The sequence below is a fragment of the Apteryx rowi genome, unplaced genomic scaffold (genome assembly GCF_003343035.1).
Source record: "Apteryx rowi isolate R43461 unplaced genomic scaffold, aptRow1 scaffold_83, whole genome shotgun sequence".
Taxonomy (NCBI): domain Eukaryota; kingdom Metazoa; phylum Chordata; class Aves; order Apterygiformes; family Apterygidae; genus Apteryx; species Apteryx rowi.
The window spans coordinates 662704-681343 of record NW_020451127.1 but is presented as its reverse complement, the minus strand read 5'-3'; the positions used below and the strand labels follow the sequence as shown (position 1 = coordinate 681343).

Sequence of the window (18640 nt, the reverse complement as noted above, 5' to 3'; positions counted from 1 at the left end):
CTCTACCCGATGCCCAAAGAGCTATTTATGAGAATCCATTTTTTCAGAAATGAAAAAAAAATAGTCAGAATTTTAGCCACAAACCCACCGATATATTGGTCTACAGACCAGACAGAAAACCTGGACACATATTTTTGCGAGTACTTTTTAGCAAGGCACCACGTCTTGCACTAAGAATCAGTGCGACTTTCTTTCCCTGGGAAATTCCAGCTAGCCAGTCCAGCACCAGCACGGACTTCCCAGGATTTTGGGACGGGGGAGGGAAGGGAAGGGAAGGGAAGGGTATTCTTGCTGCCCGAGGCCTGCTTGCAACGCAACGGCTGAGCCTAACGAACTGGCCAAAGCACCCGTCAGCTCAGATTTGCGCCGAATGGAAGAAGTTTTGCTCTATGCTCACACAGAGAACCTGAAATAAGGCAGCCCCCAAAGGTGGCATATGGTTTACATAAGAATATGTTTAGCAGTTGTAGAGACAACATCAGAATAAGCTCAATTTTCAACCTTTAGCTTGTCAGTCTAGTAGCAAATACAACCTGTTCAAATCAAATCCAAACCAAATGGGGAAAAACAAAAAAGCAAGCAAGCTTTTGGCACTGAAATCACCAAAAACTTGGACCTCCCATTCTAGATCTCAGGAGAGACTAGTAAAAAATAAATAAAATAAATAAAAATAATTTTAAAAAAAGTTAATTCTAATGACAAAACCATCTTCCAGAGCCGCTCAAGGAGTTGGATGGGAAATAATGCAGAAAATCACTGCACACCGCAAGCCTGATGCTCAGAACAGGCCACTGAATGATTAAAAACGCCTCTGGAATACATTGCAGTAACTGAAYGGAAAACTGACAGTTTGTATTACAAGAATCAGAAAGAAAGTAGCAAACCAGTAAACTGGAACTGGAACGTTCTGGGCTTCATCTCGCTGGTGAATTTCTTCAGGGCGAATCTTGCTACAGCTACAAAGCATTAYGTTGCAACTCAGATAACCGGATCAGAGCCCTAATCCGAGGGCAGAAGACAAAGACAAACATTGYGTAGTCCTTAAAGGCAGAGCRAACACYGAGCACGCTGCAAAACGGCACCCARACTTTACGGTTGTCCAATTRCAACAGGAGATCGGACTCATTACAACAAGGTACTAATTAGTTTGACTGGCCAGCTTAAGCAAGCAGAACGGAAAAAAGGAATACGCTTCACATCAGCTGTATTTACATTAGYAATAAAGTTTATGAATATTAAAAACACAAGAACTGTAATTATGGAAAAGGTTTCAAGTGATAAACAATCACAGAAGTTTGGGGGGGAAAAAAGCAAAAAAAAGTCAATCAAAAATTCCAGGGCATATACATACGCAACATAAAGCATGCACCAACCATGATACGCGCTCCGCAGTACGGCATAGCATTGCTCCAGCAACATTCAGAACAAACCAAGTTTGGAYGGACACGGCGCCGGAGCAGCACCGCCACGGCTCCTCCGGCGGCCACTTTCCAGGGGCAGCTGGCGTTCAGCCCTCTCGAGTCACATCTCTACAACCAGCTTCCTCGCGCCCCACGCAAAGAGCCCCGTCCTGCTGCATTCCCACAGMTCTAGCACGCAGCGTTTGATTCTCCACCTCTATCTTCAGATGTGGATAAACCACTATTTCTGAGGAATACGGGTCTCTAGGGCAACGGGTCCTCCCTGTAATTAATCGCTGAACTAGTTTATCCATAAAAATGTGGGTGTTGCAGTCGAGAAAGAAATGACAGAGCAAAAGCTGATGTTGCTTTAGGGCTGGGTGTCAGGACTGGATTGTTCTTTCCAAGCCTTATTCTATGACTAACTTGGGAACAACACATATATTCTCCTTCCATGACAAAAACATGCCATGACTATGTTTTTGACCAGCCTTATCTTCCAACAGCAATTTCGGTTATTGACTGGGAACATTTTCTACTAATTGCAAAGAGGGAAACTTAGTACTTACTTGCTTTACACAATGGGAAACATCAGCACTCATTAAGAAAAAAATGTTAGCTTTGGAACACTTACATTTGCTTCGTTTTGAGGGGGTTCCATGTTTAAATCCGAAATCCTTATTAGCTTTATTGTGCAACAGTGCACATGAAGAGTTCAAAGCAGGAATAGCTCATATTCAAAGTTATTTTTGCAAACAAAGGTTAAATAGCTCAAAACAAAACCTCCAGTTTTAGGACAACTGTTAAAGTAGAATCCGTTTGGAATATTCCTTTGTGCCGGCAAGACTGCGCATCTAGGACAGTAAAACGTCTGGCTGGAAACAAGCGGGCAATAGGATGTTTCTTTATAACCTTGCAACGCAGTATGTTCCACTTTTGGCACATAAACATTAAAGAAGCCGTTACAACATAGAGATGGGTACTGAAATCACAGCAAGCAAGACACCCAGCCCACCTCAGCTACAAGAGACAGACACACAGCGACGTTCAGGAATACAACACAGGAAACAAAAGCAAACAGCAGGCTTGAAAGAGCAAGGCTCGGCTTGAAGGTCTCTTAACCTCCAAATTAAAGCACATACTAAGCAGTTATTTAGACTCTCTTGCCATTCCTTCCATTTATAGGAGCACAAGACACTATTATTGCTAGGATTACACAAATTCAACTATACACCAGTATGGTTCCACTTAAGACGCTGCCGCCCCCTTACACACCTCCGGTTCCATCGTTAAGTTAGCCAGAGACTCTTCCCATGGTAAATACTTTGGGGGGGCTGGTTGGGACGGAGGTGGGGTGGGAGAAGAGGCCCAAGAGCCTGCAGGGAGAGCGCACCCCTGGGAAGACCGCCCTGCACCGCGGTCGCTCACGCACGCCTTGGGAAAGGGCTTTTTCCGCGCAGTCTTGACAAAGATTTCGTAAGAGACAGCGCAACGCTAAGGCTACGTATTTGTCACAAGCTGGAAAGTCAGTGTTGCAGCGGTTTTGCAGACAGAAAAGGGACTTCTGATCATAGCCAACTCACAACACCTGGCTAGTTACAGAAGAGCGAATTAATCCACACTGCAAACAAAATCTTTTTCCCCATTTTCATGTTACGCAGAGCAGAAAAAGCAATTGCCAAAACAATCAGATTAYCATCGTGTAATCAGTAGTTTGCTGCAAAATAATGCAGATTACATTATATAAATGGAATGGAATAAATTTACTTCACAATCAGCGTGCAGCAGACGTGCATACATAAGCAGCGCCAGAGCTCAGCTGCTGAGACCTACTGAATCAAACCACGAGAATCCTGCCAGCCTGCGACCGGTTCTTTTAGTAGCAGGGAACCACAACGCAGCTACATCATCACAGAGTAACCCAGCATAAAGTCCCTAGGTCAGACGAAGGGAAAAATTTTAGCAAGTTTTTAGTTTTGCAGATTTTTAGCACATTTTACACCAGCGTATGACACTCACCTAACAGCGCTGGGGACTGGAAATCCTCAGTGCGTGAACCAGGTGGATACAAGGACGCCAGGGCCAGCTCCCCCCACTGCCTACCAGCATTCCTCATCCCCACGTCCACCAAAGGTATTCCAGCTCCTCCAGGGAGTTTTCAGACAGCCTTGCTGTTACTCCACGTAGTTTAGAAACCCACAAAGTTTCCCTTTGAAGCCCCTTCCCTAAGCCATAGACAGGAACAGAAATATTGCTCAGAAAGCGGAACTTTTCAGACACACYGTGTTAGACACTTTGTCCTTGTACCTTTTTTGGCGTACAAGCCCCCCTCTGCCACACACACACACCCACGCTTGCAAAGGAGCTTCCCAAGGAGACAAAAAGTTCTCGTGCATAAGAATACGACCCTAGAAAGAGGGCTTCTATCATCTCATCAAATAAGCGCAATTATTTATTTGCTGTTCATTCACACTGCAACACAGGCAGGGAGAACATTAAGTGCCCACACTCTTATAACCCCAAGGCCTTTCTTTTCCAGCTGATCATTATCCTGATCAGAAAGCATGTTATATATTATAATTATAATATATATTATAAAGCCACCTAACTCACGATATACTCCATGCTGACTATCATAACACAAAGCAACTTTTCAGTCAGAATTGGTGTGTCAGCATCAGTAAGTCGCTTAACCGCACTGCATCATACCTCCCACTCCCAGCTTTATCCATCTTGCTTGCCATTCCCTCAGTACAGAAGCTCTTCATCCAAAATCCTTCTAAAAAAAACCCCCATCTGGCTTGCCATGGCTTCCAGCTAGCTGAAAGTAAGCCCTTCTCTTACATCAGCCATCTGTCTGAAAGCAGATATGATTCACTTCCTACTTTCAAAGCTCTTCTCTAATGAGAAGTTTGTGGTGGAGCGTTTTCAGGATGTTCAGCACCAGGTAAGGAAGCTGCCCCGAAGCTGAACCCACTCGGTTGCCCCGAGGAGCAGCGCGATCCGGTTCGTGCTGCGCTACCCCCCAGCGCGCCCGGCGAGCCCCTCGCCACGCTCGGAAACAAGCCACGTTCCTGCAGCACTGCATGGAACAGGCAGGCTCCCAATTCCAACTGGCCAACTCAACCCTCGCCACCTCCGCCATGGTTAAACCGGCCACGGTGTGGTACAGCACCACTCTGGTGACRCTGAGACCCCGGAGAGAGAACACGGAACAACAGAACTGCTAATGGGACACCGACAGCCTCTGCCAAGCTTGTGTGTCAGGCAGTAATACAGGAGTGGCAGCTCCTGCCCATACACTTGACATTAGGAAGCAGATGTATCTATAATAGTATGTCCTGAATTGGTTCCTCAGCTGCAGCTCTAGTACAGAGCAGAAGTGACGACCCATAAAAGAAAAAGGCAAAGTTCATTCCATTTTAGAAATGCAAGCATGTTTGAGGTGTTCTTTAGAGGTCAGTCCCTCCACACCTCGTATAAAGGCAGAGGACAGAATGAGCTGCACCACCACTCCACAGGCTCAGCGGTGTTCAGTAAGCGCACATCTAATTAGTCTTAATACAACACACTTTGTTAGGCCTTCACATGGTCTTACAAGCGTCACTAAGGCTTAAGTTTAAAAAATAAAGCCTAAGACGTCTACATACAGACAGCAGCTTTCTCATCGCCACCTCTTTTAGCACGACACTTGTGACATTCACACGCAGATGCGGAACAGTCTCTTATATTTCTTTAGTAGATGAGTATCTGGCCAAAAGAGTCCAAATCGTGCTAATACAAACTGTGGTTCAAACACAGGAAGAAAGAATTTGCTATTCCATAATATTCTGGAGGCTTGAAAAACTCCTAYTATTTCTCTAGTTGACTGGCTCTAAGGAAAATTCTTACCAAAAATAAATAAGAAAGACTGAGCAGGAAAGTAAGTGATGTAGGGTTTCTTCTGGCAGAAAGAAGAAACTCAGAATAATAGATGCTGAATGATAATACTTTTCCAAAGACAAAAGCCTCTGTCTCACTTCAAAGTAGTTACATGTTCCAAATTCTTTACATTTCCAACTGAAAAGACTTTTACAGCCTTCATAGGAGACCTCCCTTTAGCACTGAAAGGCAGAAATCTTACATGTAGATAACGGCAGCTCAAACTATGCGAGCCTACGGTAAACTCAGAGACAAAATCACTCTCAAGTTTAGGAAAGTTTTTCCTCTATTATAAACAGTAACCTGGTTACTTTTTAAAGCACATTCTCCGACCAAGTTTTCCACAAAGCCTTCTTGAATCAGGCAGTCTCGTTAAACAGGCATAAGAACACAACACACTACTGCTAGTAAGAGTGAAAAAAATCACTGTTCTGTAGTAACTTTTCTCGCACTTCAATACATAAAATAATTTGCTCAATCTTGCTGCCTAAAGCAGTCCGATACCTAAACTTGCAATATGAATTTTAACCCAGCAATTCCCATGTAAAACACCGAGCTTGGGAAAGCAGGAATGACTTAGATTTACAAAGGTCACTCAGTTGCTCTCTCCTGCTGCCGACAACGCAGATCAAGTTGACTGCTGTACTCTCGAGACTCGAGGGCAAGGCAGCCATATGGACTCTTGGCAAGAATTCGCCATCGCAATCGTTCGCCGTGTATTCATYAACCCAGCGTGGGCTTCCCAAGCAGCTTCCATTCCCAGATATCAGCAAGAACCAGACCATTATACAAAAACAAGTAGAAGACACAAGCAGAGATAGTAGGACTGATACTGCTTGAGACAAAATTAGCCACTTCAAAATTGTACTGCCAAATTAAAAATAAGGTTTTGATGTGGACTCCAATTATTATCTTGATCCATAGACTAGAGGTTCCATAGAGGACAAGACCACTTTTGTATTCACATGCTACTTCCTTCGCATGCTAAAATTTATGTGGTATTTCCACATCCCATAGGAACGCATTCACACATGCTTATAGCTGCAGGTATTCCATATCCTGGGCTATACCCTAGACACACAAAGGAGAAAAACAGGAGTGATCACTGGTGTCGAGTCTACTCGATGATTTATAGTCTCCACAGGGCATGCAAAGGTCTCCTTGATCTCTCTTCAGTCCTCACTACAGATATGGTTTCACCATAACGATGCCAGAAACTCGGCACCATAAGCGTCCCCTTGAAAACAAGTGAGGTCAAAAAAAATTCCCTGCCTCCTGCTGCCAAAAGAGATTGAGGAAATGGTCAAATTTCAGATGATTCACGCACCAGCAACGTGACAGCAGATTTTCTTGCCTTTTGTCAGTCTGTAGAGGTGGTTCATTTACTTGATATGCTAGATGCTCTCATCATCTTGACTCCTTCAATAAAACATCCTTGAGAATGAGTGATCTCAGCTGCGGTAGGAGCCCTCATATCCCAGCCTGAACAACATGCCAGTATCAGCAACAGRGAGAAGGGGAAAGAAGTGAGGAACGGACCATGGGAACCCAAATCTGCCTTTCTGCAGCAAGTCTGACTGAACCAAGCTTGAATTCTCCTCCAATGAGGGACACGGGTGGGAAGTAGAAGCATTCTTCTGAAGACTTCAGAGATGGGAAAAACAAGAAATGGGCTCAAGACACTAACTTCCCTTCACAGGCCTGCTACACAATCAGCTCTAACACCAAGTCGCTACTCTCCAATTACATTCCCATGGAAAGAATAGGCTTTTGTACGGCGAGAGGACACAAAGGTCAAAGGCAACAGAATACTTCCTATGGGAAAATCATGACCAATACGCTAACCTTTTGGAGGCTGGTGTCTTGAATAGGTTAATCCTGACTAAGCTCTCTGAGAAACAAGGCTCCAGAGCACCCTGTATGTCCTGACCGGAGTATTCTTTATAGAAGGCTCCATTTCATATCCAAACTAAAAATTCTTCAATTAATCAAGTTTCAGGTTACATCCCCTCCGTTCCAGCCATATCACCAATACAGTAAAGTTTTGAGTTCTTAAATCAGACTTCAAAACACAAAATGTGCATCTAATCCAAGACACCRCTTATCATTTTTGATCACTTGGTCAATCTCCTTGTGTTATGAGGAGCAATTTCCAGCACACCTTTCCCTCCTTGTTTACCCCTCCCTGAAAATGCCTCACAGCTCTTCCCACCAGTCTAACGTTTGGAAGCCACGCTCTAAACTTGCTTGTCRACTCATTTCCCTCAGCCAAATAAAAAAACAAATAAAAGCATGTTTGCCAGCAACGCAAGACGATATTTAAAGATCAAGGAGTTGCACATAWCTTGATACAACATTGTGTACCTATTCAGGGCTAGCTACTCATTCCATTCTCATCCTTTGGCCTGTTTCCCTTCATTTATGCTTTGACGGTTTAAAAATCCAGAAGCTATCTGAAATAAAGACCTCATTTTGCAAGTGATGTTTCACTCATTTTACAAATTATTCATCATGTCTCAAAATGCTTGAGCAGTAACAAACAGAATACCCAGGAGAACGCGTGCCACGAAGGCTCAGAAAGASAGCACTGAGACAAATAATCTTAACAGCCCAGGGACAACCTAATCTGCTACCAAAAGGGAGCAGCATTTAAAACAAGCTTCCAAACACATTTTCAGTACATCCTTTGGATCTTTATGTCACAAGAGAAGAGTGTCAGCTAAGTCCTGCTTAAGAACAGTAATTCATCGAATCTAGTTTATGAAATGTCCCTTTTTTCTTCAAAAAAAATTAAAGAACATTGCAAGCAGCATTAGTCAAAACCTTGTTGGTATGTATGAAATAGCAGAACCATGAAACACAGAAGTTTGGGTAAGTTACAAAAATAGAAGGTGTCAACATTTAGAAAAACCCCACAACTCCATTCAAATTTTACTCTTCTTTTCACATTTAGCCAAAGGAAATTTAATAAGATCTTTATTAGATTACTAAACACAAGAACACATTTTCCAGTCTCTTCTTCCTCACCACTAAGTTCTTGCCCAAACCAGTTCTTGTTAGCAATGCYGTAGCCTCTACTGTTAATTCACTATACAGAAAGAAACATGATCACGTAAAACAGCATCTTTCTTAAATTATGGTTCTAGTTTGCTTTAGCATCATTTACTACAATTTCAGAAATATTATTACCATCCCCCTCATGCAAGACAACAGATGGAGATGCATGATAGAAAAAAAAAAAAAAGCAAAACTAATTTGGAAAAGGTTGAATTCAGAGAAGAAAATGTGCAGGATATACATTACTGAAATAGTGAGTGCCACAGGGTATAAAAGGGAGAGAGAAAACCAAAAATTCAATTTTGGGACAAGGCTGCACAGCAGATTTTGGACAGAGGGTTTATCCTCTTCAGACTCRTTGCTCCCTCACCTGTAAAAGGAAAGTGAACTATACTCATTCCATTTTGAAAAAAAGTACCATGAAACATAAAGACAGCACAATACAAAAACTAGCTACTGTAAATATTAAGAAACTGTGCATCTAACTATCGCATAACTTTTACTTTYRTCMGTCTCACCAGAACATGCTTTTGCGATGAGCACGTCAAGTAGTTCTCAGTCAGATAAAGTCCATAAGCCCCCCACAAATCAATTGTTTTCTCTGCCAAGGAACCATTCAGAGGATTTCTAGGTATGGTGAATTTTTTCCACATAGCTGATGMATCAGCTACTGTTGAATTTTAGAATTACAACAGTGTTGTATTTTTTCCAGGCCTTGGGCAGCTGATAGCAGAAAACTCCTACCCTAATTAGATAAACTAAAGGCCAAGCACTACAATCCGATTTGTCTCATTTGCCATCTTTGCCTCACTGGACRGCTGAAGTTACATCCTTCCAGAAGCCGAGTCCAAAATAAAAAGTCTTATTTTTCATAATTTGGGGGGGGGGGGGGAGGAGGAGGAGGGAACTACCTATTAAAGAGACTGTGTGTTTAAAAGAAACCTTAAGGGGAATTAGAAGAGCAAAATGTTTGCAGGTGACAGTGGCTATTTAAAGCTATCACATTGGAAGCTCAGAGGAAATGTCTAGCATCTACCAAAAAGGCTGGCAAAGAGTTCAAGTTGTGTCCAAACGAGGAAAATAAGGAGAATGAAATTCTTGCACACTGTAAGAGCATTATAAAGCAGGTCAAAAAGGAGTCTGAGGAACAACTGGAAAAAGGTCTAAGAACTAATAATAAATCCTAATTCAGACCCCATGAGCAGGACGTCTGCCAGAGAATCTGTAGGGCCAACAGATGATCAGGATATTAAAAAAAAACAAGTAAAGCCATAGAAGAAAAGCTAAATAAAAATTGCATTCATCTTTGCCGAGGACAGAGAAGTTGGGGGGGAAGAAAGATTCCATGCTGAAATCCTCTGTGACGGGGACATAAGGATTGGTCACAGATTGGCTTGTCAATAGAAGAGGTTACAGAAGAAAGTGTTACCGTAACTAGGGTCCACGGCCAGACAGTATTATTCCAGGACACGCACAGAAACTCAAACATGAAATAGCTAAACTGTAACAAGTAACTTCTAGTCCCGATACGATTGCTGAAAGGTGGGAGGTATTCTGCCAATTTTTACCAGGGAGTATCTGGGAAACTACAGATCATTAACGCAGGTATTTTAAAGAAAGCAGCAGAAACCGCTCTAAGAAATTGAATTTCTGGGTACACGGATAGTTATGACACATTGAGGARGAGTCAACTTCATGAACCTGTTAGACTTTTCTGAAGGAATAAGCAAGCATATAGATGAGAGATGCAATTTAGAAAGGGTACCTAYACTTTCAAAAATGGGTTCAATAAAACCCCTCATCAGGGACGTTTAAAGAAGCTGAGCTGTCATGCAGCAAAGGGGGAGGCCCTTCGTACRGATAAAAGTTGGTTACACAAGAGGTAAAAAAAAAAGATCAGAAAGAACGTCCGGTTCTCTTAACAGAGCAAGGTGACCAGAAGAGTCCCACAGGGAACTGTGCTGTTTAGCATATTCACAAATTACCTGGAAAAAAAGTATAATATTAACATAATAGACAACTGAAAGCGTTATTTATTCAGGGCAGCAAAGATCAGGCTGACTGAAGAGTTGGCAGAAATAACTCCATACCAAGTGACTGGAGAACAAAATGATAGATGAAATTCGGTGCTGATGAATATGAAATGATGCACATGGGGAAAATAATTTTCAATATACAGGAATGCGTTCTAGACTAGCTATTGCCATTCGTGGACAGGATCTGGGCTTCTCATCATCAATTCTCTGAAAATGTTAGCTCAATGCAGTCAAAAAAGCAAATCATATATTAGAAATTATTAAGCACTGAATAGGGAACAAAACAGAAATCATTACATTAATATGTACATCTATGCTATGCACACACTAAGAGCTATACGCGTGTGGTCATTCTTCGTCTTCCCCCTCACCTCAAAGAGCACATACAGTAKAATAAGAAAAGGTACAGAGAAGTTCAACAAGGATGATTAAAGATATGGAACAGCTTCCATAAAAGAAACAAAAGAAATGCGTCAAGATTTTTTTAGTCTGGAAAGGTTTTAATCAACAAACGGATGTAACAGACATCTCTAAAATCAGATTATCTGAGGAAACGGGGCAGGGAAGGACTGCTTCTTCCAGAGCAGGAATAATGCAACATCAAACGCAGCTACAAAGGAGCGGTTCAAAATAAACACGCAGTTAAGCTGTGGAAGTCTTTATCCCAGGACATCATTGATGTCACAGGGGTTAAAAAAGCAACCGGACAAATTCTTTGAAGAGCGAGCAATGACGAACTATTAAATGCAAAGCCAGTGCATTCCTCTGGCTTGAGGAGCCCCTGAGCCGCCAGTCACTCTCCCAGAACACTCTGCTAGCTGCCAGTATCTCAACATACTTGTCCTCTTCTCACACTCTTCCCCTACACCACAATACTGTCCATGATCAGAAACAAGATACCAACCTAAACAGACCTTYAGCCTGACCCAGCAGCTGTTCTTATGCAATGCGTATGACATGGCCACTTTTGGAATAATCAGCTTCTTTTTGTTTATCAATGTAGCTGCTTTACAGCAAGTGGCTAGGGAATTACTTTCTCCTAAAAATATCAAAAGAATGATGCAACAACCACATGCAATTACATATCAGTGTTTTGCCACTAAATGTGGCTACACTGAGAATTTACTGGAGAAAAGGGACCAAGTCCATCTCTCTCTCCAGTGAGGATGTACAGGCCTGTTTCAGTATGTTCCTCCTACTCGGTGGCCAGGTACAAAACAGACTGAGGAATTCAATCAACTTGCACTGGAGGCAAGGGAGAGAAAGTTCCTGACCCCAACTAAAGAAAAGGTATTTCAGGATGCAAACAACAACCAACAAGGAGAATCCCTGATCTTGTTTAGGATATACCTTGTTTATATGAATGCACCGATCAGGCACTTTAAACCCGTATATGAAACTTCTAAAGGATGGAGAAAATTCATTTCCATAGAAATAATTCAATTAACACTTAAGAGTCCACGTATATGTTGTTTACCTTCTTGCAGATCTTAACCGAGCTCCACAGACTAAAGCAGTTGTGACTACAATGTATTTCTTTTGGAATACAATGTCACCCGCTTAGCCCTTTCCGCAACAAGCAACCGCTCCAGTCTGCGTATCATTGTAGCTTTATATAACACTCCCCGAGAGGCGTAAACAAACAGCTCACCCAGCGCAGGCAGCACCGGCCTGCGAGAAGTTTGGCTTTCTACTATAATGCTGTTTTCTAACACTCCTCCACGAGATCAAGTTTAACATCTGAGCCGCTTGTGCTGGCAAAGCCCATGCCTTCCATTTATTATATGAAGGATCTAGAATACTTTTGGATGCCRTTACGTAAATGGGTAGTTCTGTCACGATCCATCCTCCACGTCATTTATCAAAAGTTTCCAAGCAGTAGGTACATTTTGGACTAGCGAGAGAGAGAGAGGAAAAGCTCCCCASTGCAGCCCTCACCCCCCTGAGGCATGCTAACTGCAGAAGTCGAGACACACACTTTAGTATAACCGTAACGGCTTTCTGTGAAATACCCGAGGCCATAGCACAGTTCTGTGCGAAAGGATAGAATCTTTTTCTTCTGAGTCAAGTGCCTCGTGACTCATTCTGTTTGCAGTAAAACGAACTGAAAGGAAGGTTGCCGTTCACCTGTTCAGTTTACGCTGCCTCACCACTTAACCAGAGTCATGGAGGAGAGTCTCCCAGCACAGCTAGAGCAAAAGCCACCCAAGTAGTTACAGCTGAGGTACAAGAGAAGACTCTGAAGAAACAGGGCTGGAAGAGACTTGTGGGGGGGGCCAATTCACAAACCTAACTCGGAGCCTACCAGTTATGCCTGGGTTATCCCCAGGAGATGTTCATCCAACTTGTTCTTAAACGTTTAGTTGGAGACTCTACAGCCACCCCAGGCAACCTGCTCTAATAACCAGCTTTAGATAGCTTTGCACAACTTCTTACCTGCGTCCCTTCCTCCTATGTAAACCACCACTTCTGTGCCGCTCGCAGTGGGTGTGGAAAACGGCRCACTTCCTTCCTCCCCGCAGCAACGCTTGTGAGAATAAACTCCTGAAGCCTCCCCCCAGGCTTCTCTACCCCAAACCTCGGTGCCCGCAGCTTTCCTCGACCATGCTTTCCGAGGTCTGGCRGCTCTCCTTTGCAGTCCCTCCAATCGGTTCGCATCATTTTTCAAGCGTCATACCCAAAACAGGTCACAGGGTGCCCAAACGAAGCTTTGCCGGCACTGGGTGGAACGGAAGGATTACCTCACAACCTGCAGTTTGCGTTCCGGTTTTTACATCCMAAAAAAACAAGAAAAAACAAAAAAAATCCCCACACCTTTTGCCTCCCCTCCTCCTTTCCCCATAGATGATTGTTCACCAGTTCAGTATGGGGAAAAGGATCCTTTTATACTGGATTATTACCTAATCAATTATTCTGATTCCTGCAGCTGATTATTTTTGCCTAAATACAAAAACCTTGCATCTGTCCTTTTTGGACCGTATCCTATTTTTCAGGCAACACTGAAATTGTCAAATCCATTTCTCAGTTTTTAATCCTGTCCCATAGCATATTTACAGTCCTTCCCAGCTTCATGTCACGTATGACTTTAATATGCATAGTRTATTCGCTCACTGAAATCATAAACGAAAACACGTAGCCCCCACAGGAATCCCTCTCAGTACCGCCGTCCACTTTAATGATTAGATGTTTATTGGTACTTCCAATATGTATATTTAACCAATTTACATCCATCATATAGTGGCAACATCTTAGGCTTTTTTTTTTTTTTAAACMTCACCTACTTGAGAATCTTATTAGAAAAAGAAAATCAAAAACATTACTGAACACCARATACACAGCAGCTCTTGTTCCTGTATCCAGAAACAGGCCTGTCATCTTAACAGGGAAAGAAGTAAACTCACTTTGTCAAGGAAATACATGCAGCTAACCAGTTACAGACTCCCCATAATCTTTTAGGTGCTAGCAAATCACCTGGTTATTTGTTCTAGAATTTGAGATGACTCCCTGCTCTCCACTCTTCTTCCCACTCTTTTACCTATACAAACTGTGTGCTCTTTTCTAGTGTTTCGAATCATCAGCTATTTGCCATTTCTCAAAAGATGCCTACTAAAGACTGAAAGTTTTTCTTAGTCAGTCCTTTACGTACMTAGATGAAAATCTCTGCCTTGGATGACTGTGTGCTAACCTGTCCTTCCTCTAGTCTGATTTGTCGCTATTGCCAGCCAGCTGGCTGCTTTGGGCTTCCGAGAGTCAACTACAAAAGAGATCGAACACTTCAGCCGAAGTGCCGCTGAGCAGTAAGTTCTCCTCCCTGTTCTTTCCTCCATGATCTTCTTACTATTAACTCATTTGCAGAATAATTTTTGTATCCTTTGATAGCCCTTGCTAGTTGGTTTTGATTTATATCTTAATCCTTCTTATGTGGTTTTGCTCTTCCTTCAGTGAAAAACGGAAACACCTCTAGTTTTGAATAACCCACATATCACAAGAGTGAAGGAAGCGGCATTCACGTCTAGCACCAGGAAGGTAAGAATGAGATTTCTATCTGGCTCCAGCACTACTTTTGAGAAAGAGTTCACGTAAGTGAGAAATACCTACAGCAGGCATTTACTATCACAACACACCCATCAGATTCACTCATTTTTTCCTCTACACCTCTCCAGCTGCAATTACTCATTTTCCTTGTCAAACGACTATCTGAAACCAGCACAAACTCTACCCTGCTTCTATATCTACAGTTGGGATTCTTCTCAATGCAAAGATATGTTTCCTGATTCAACAGGACAGAAATCAGAATTAATCTCTACTGATCGCATTAAAAAAAAAACAAAAAACACTGCATATCTGAATACCACTTCCTACTGCAACGACTTTATTAAGAAACTGTGCCACAGTAAATGCTTAACATCCTCACTTCATTCATTTTTTCAAAGGTATGGAAAGTTAAAGAAGAAAAGACAATAACATTTAAAAAAAGAACTGTACATAACAAGCAAATAAACCACTTTTCCTTCTGCGGACTATATTTAGCAGCCCGCTACATGATTGCTTCTGCTTAGGTCACTAGTTCGGTTTTGGGTGCTACACACACAGCGAGTTTCTGAAACCATTCCCAGGTAAATCACATCTATGTGACTACTTTTGGCAGACTTCTGGATTTTCCCACATACTGCACCACTTCATCACACAGAAGTACAGCCTCTTCCCACGCACATATAGAAGGTGCCTCCGATATTTTCTGCAGCTACAAGCTTGGGCAGAAGATTAACAATTTTTTTTTTAAACAGGACCATCACAGTCATTTTTCTGGACGAGCAAGATATCTGTTATAAGCAGAAAATTCACAGATCTTCACCAGTTAAGCACTACTTCTGCTTCAGAGACAGAAGTTCAAGGATGTACAACTACTAAAGTAAAACAGAAGGGTGACGGGTTATAAAGGGATTAATTCAGAAAAATACTTGTCTGGCAAAGGATAAAAATATGTGAAGCAGCCGGAACTAGGACGTGATGACGGCTTACATTGTCTGGATTCATGAAATTCTTCACCGTTCAGAAACTGGTTCTGGCTGTGATTTTAATAGAGGAGGGACAGAAGAGCATTTCTGGGTATCTTCCTTCTGAAGCAGTCTTCTGCTGAAGTTTGCATTGCCAGTATATAGGTTTCAAGCACCTTTTGCATCACCATCATTTTCATCATTGCTCCTGCAGTCCTTTGCATTTAATTCAGCAACTAGCTTTGGTTATCTTTTAGTTTACCAAGACCATAGCTTAAACTGCACGGTTTTCCTCCTAGAAGAAAGTTTCCCAAAAAAGACTTGGAAGTATTCTGAGTAAGCCAGCCCAGTTTAGCATCAGTCACATTAAACGTACATCCCTACACCAAAATCCAGCTAYCCCTGTTAGAAGTTTCCTGACTAGCTGTAATCAGAATTGGATCAAATTAGTTTTATGGGTCAAGCACTATCTTTTTCTCAAGAATAAATCATTTTGTGGAAACATAAAAAACAGTAGTCTGCCCATTTCAGAATAAGGACTTGTTTCTGTCTTCCGTCTCCCAGATGGGTACCTTAGTCACTGGGCTAACAGATATTCAGAAAAGAGATTAAGATGATTTTCTAAAACCCCAGGCAGAAGAAACAGAAGACCACCTTTAGCTGTCTCAGGTAACCTACTTTCTGTTCCGCACAGACCCTTGCTACAACTCACAAACATTCGAGCTTCAGCAGTATTTCCACCCTAGGCTCTCGAATGCTGTAAGTTTTGGCTGTCAGTCGTAATTAACAGGTATTCTCTCAGAGAGAAGGTGCTAAACAGTGACAGGAATAAGAGAGACAGTGGACACAACTCTGGCCACGAAGTCCGTGAAAGCAAAAATTAAGAAGTAAACTTCAACACATACGTTGCAAGGTTTGCTCAAAGAAGCACTTTAATCTGACCAGTTTTCATTATAAAAAAATAAGTCTTTCAAGCTTGAAGAGCGTGCTGACAAGGCGCTGCTGAATGCAGGCATCCGTAAGGCGATTCACTTGCATGAGATTGCTTTTCAACAGGTTCTAGATTACAGAAGCAACATTTGGCAAGCCTGAATAACCAAACTGCTAGGACTCTCAGGAACAGCTAAAGGGAGCTTTCTGTCATCTCTAGCATCATGCAAAACTAATTATTTTGCTTTATAATAATCACCAATTAGAAACCCAGGATCAGCAAATCACTGAGCTCTTTCTTCCCACCAGCGAAACAAATCCCAAAACTACTTGGTTAGATAACAAGTCTGAAAGTCTGACTTAGAGATTGTCTTTTGAGAACAAACCAACTATTATTCCCATGGCATCTTTATCACAATGGTTCATACAAGATTAATTCAGTTTTTACTAAAGAAATGCAACCCTCCTCCTCTCCTCATTCACCGCTGCTCTCTCCCTTCAGCTGAAACTCACTGTTCCACTGGCAGGAGCCTTGGAATTTTACTGCTCTTCCCAAGGGATTCCAGTTGTGCAGAAAGGAAACTGGCCGTTCTGAAACAAGGACTGTGTCTTAACCCGAGGACACAAATCAAAAGATTCACTTGAGGACAGTCGTCTTTAATTCCCTGCTCATCCACCTCCTATCACAGCTTGCAGACTCGGAAATACAAGGCCGAGCTAGCGCATGACTTTCTGACGTTTCTCGAGACCTTGCCTTCTTCCCCTTTAGCACACTGCATGAGGGACAGGCAAAGGCAGCTAGCTGGGCTGACCGGACTGAACCTGGAGAGAAGAGAATAAGATGCTGCTCAGGGACAAGCTGGGCCTTTGAGGACAACATAGCAGTTTGAATGCAGCAGCAGCAGGTAGGAAGGAATTTAAAATGAATAGGATACAGCATAAGCACAAGGCAAGGCAAAGTATTTTCTTTCAGCTGTACTTTCATAAAAGAAATAAGAAGAAGAGGTAGGGAGGCCAAAGCTTTCACCAGCGAAAACATTCCTTAACATTCAGGCTAAGCCTTTCTTCGGCCATCCTATTCTCCGTCTTTCAAAGGAACCATGACACAAGGACTTACAGCTAAGGAACGTTTCAAATGCTTGGTCTACATCTACCTCTGTTCTTGGTTTGTGCTCGAGACTAAGGTCCTTGGGGCAAGCGTCAGCTGTTCGTCCTGCGTCTGTACAGCACCTGGCACGATGGAACTGTGGTCTCCACCACTGGGGCTCTCTCCTAGTTGCTACAGCAACACGTACTGTGATACTATAAAAAAGCTTTTTGTAAAACGGGAGAACAGTTGCCTGCACCTCCCTATAAAGACAGGCAGCAAGGTTCTGTAAATTCCCCAAGTGCTGCACAGAAAGTTAGCAGCGCTGAGAAGAAACAAGGATTCCCAGCTCCCAAGACTTGCTCAAATTACTAAGCTACTGTTACTCCCTTTTCCATTCGCTACCTATAAAGTTTCGCCACAGACAGTTAAAACTATTTTCAGTCATTTTTGTCAAGCTGTATTATTCTATTTTTTAAACTCTTTGCTCATGAGAGAGAAAAAAAAATGATTTCTCTTCTATGCACAATTATATGAGCTCTGACGACAGACAGGCCTAGAACCCACTAAACAAAAATGCCATTGGATAACTTTCCACAGCTATCTTCAGAGAAAGTCTGACAGATTTCTTTCGTCAGTGAGATTTTGACACTTAATACACTATTTTAATGCTCCTGACACAAAACCTGATTCCTCTTTGCTCTTTCGTAATGTTATATTTAAGTCAGGTTTAGAAAAATAAAAAGCATCCTACCAAGTTAAGCTTTGCAATCAAAAATACTGAGCAGAGTTACTATCTGCCATTAAGCTGAATTATTGAAAAGGAAATATTTTTGGCAGAAGGATTCAGAGGCTAACAGAGCAGCTTCCTACATGTTGCACATTCAGTGAAAATCCCAGGGTGTTTTCCTTTCTTCTAAATTCAAGTCATCTAATCTCCTTTCTGCATTACACAACTGTTCGTGTAATCCTAAGTTTATYGCCCTAGTATGCTGTCATAACAGTTACACATTTCACAAAGAATGAGATCATACCTTATCTTTGCCCCTATCATGAAGGGGAATTTAATTTGTCTTTTAAAATTTCTCAAGAATAAGTGGAAGTTGCATTCAGCAATTTTTGGCATTAAGGCAGTACTTCTTCTCCCAGCACCACAGGTACCCAGACACAAAGGCGCAACCACATCACTTCAGGACCGAAGCAGTTCCTCCG

The 18640-nt window shown here is 42.3% G+C and overlaps 1 protein-coding gene across 9 annotated transcripts in view; it reads right to left on the bottom strand.

The window, feature by feature from the left end:
- SCAP (SREBF chaperone) overlaps positions 1-18640 on the bottom strand; it is a 77441-nt gene that overhangs the window by 57171 nt on the left and 1630 nt on the right. For 3 of the 9 annotated variants that reach the window (XM_026089702.1, XM_026089710.1, XM_026089703.1), the window contains exons 2-3: positions 15437-17163; positions 12851-13133 (exon numbers count right to left, since the gene is read on the bottom strand). The exons of 2 other annotated variants lie outside the window; for them this stretch is intronic. The gene's annotated coding sequence lies outside the window, so the exon portion shown is untranslated. Of the gene's footprint in view, positions 1-3167; positions 3187-12850; positions 13134-15436; positions 17164-18640 lie in introns of those variants that run through there. 4 more of the 9 variants (XM_026089706.1, XM_026089707.1, XM_026089708.1 and 1 more) reach the window with 4 other exon arrangements.